The 1,508-nt window shown below is 41.7% G+C and overlaps 1 pseudogene; it reads right to left on the reverse strand.

Moving 5' to 3' along the window:
• Positions 1-479: 479 nt before the first annotated feature.
• LOC102487094 (microtubule-associated protein RP/EB family member 1 pseudogene) lies at positions 480-1,264 on the reverse strand (annotated as a pseudogene).
• Positions 1,265-1,508: the final 244 nt, after the last annotated feature.

Below are 1,508 nucleotides of genomic sequence, written 5' to 3' on the forward strand. Positions count from 1 at the left end.
TAAAACCTCCTGTTGTGTAATATTTTCTATTTTGAAATATGGATGCATATTTTAAATACACTTAAGGCATTTATTTATTAAAACATTCTCTGCCAAGACTTCACATGAGCTTAAAATTCAATTGGGTCTTTACATTTCTCTACTGAGGTCACCACCTCAGCTATTCCGTGAAAACCCTCTCTCCAGCCTCAGCGTGACCAGTATCCACACTAGAGGCCCGTGGTCAGCCTCTGTTCCTCAGTTGAATCAACTAGCTGTTAATACTGCTCTACTACAAGGTAAAAGCTCCTATCTCAAACTTATTGGAAAAGGAGTGAAAATTCTGGAAAGTGCACTTTAAGAAGAGGTATTTTATGCTCATGTAAAGAAACCAGTGAGTCCTCTAAGGATGATTAAAGGGAGTATTTTACAGGGAAGCACGTGATTTGGAGTGAAGAATTCAGATGTGGCTGTGCTGGTCCAGGCTGTTAAGAGTTTTCTTATTCCTCCTGTGGATCCCCTTCATCTGGTATCACAAAGCCTTCATCCATGACATAGAGAATGTCTACAATCCTCTTCAATACAGGGCCGTTTTCCCCCTCGTTCTCCTGGAAAATTGATTCAATATTCCTTAGCTTTTCAAAGTAAAAATATCTCTATCTCTAAGTTGTTGACAATAAATTTCAATACTTTGACCTGCTGCCTCAATTTAGGGGCTTTCTCCTGCCAGCTGCCCACACCAGGATTTTTTCCCATCATGCCTGGGCCAGCCTTAGAAGTTGCAGAAGTTATCTGTTTTGACATGGACCTCCGCAGGGCTACACTGAGAGAGCTGAAAGGTTTCTTCTGTGTATTCAGAACTGCAGCAACTAGGCAGAGAGCCACTGCAGTTTCTTGACCTAGTCTGCCAGTTGCAGGGTCATAGGCTGTTCCACCATCTTTGCATCAACAAACTTCTTGAACCACTGAACAGAATCAAAATTGTCCTGAAACTTTCCTAATTTGTCCACAGGCACTATTTTGTCAACATCCATTCTCTTAAATCCTGCCTGTAGTGTTTTGAAGTTCTGGATGTATCGTGTTCTAGCTTTGCTTGGAGTATTACTTTCTTCAAGGCATTGGAGCCAGGGAACAGCAAGTCCAAGAACTGACAAAAAGCTGCCTCTGAGCACAACCGTTCGATCTTTGCCAGATTCAACTGCAGATATTCATTGATCCAGGCCAGCAGGACATGTCGACTTCCATTATCACTGATGACCGAGGTCCAGTACATGTTCACTACCATTATCTGCTCTCAAACCCCACAAGGCTTGGGTTTGGTCTTCGTCATGTTCAAGCCATCCAACCCTGCCTGCGTGCTGACCTCACAGGCACCCCACCCCCACCCACATGTCAGACACAAAGCTAGCTTCAAGTCTTAATGTAATGAAAATATACATACATACACATATATATTTTTAAGAATTATTTTATTTAACTTTATTCATTTATCCACTTATTTATTTTTAACTTGACCAGACAGGGACAGA

Source organism: Tupaia chinensis, unplaced genomic scaffold (assembly GCF_000334495.1).
Source record: "Tupaia chinensis unplaced genomic scaffold, TupChi_1.0 Scaffold000187_1, whole genome shotgun sequence".
NCBI classification, from domain to species: domain Eukaryota; kingdom Metazoa; phylum Chordata; class Mammalia; order Scandentia; family Tupaiidae; genus Tupaia; species Tupaia belangeri.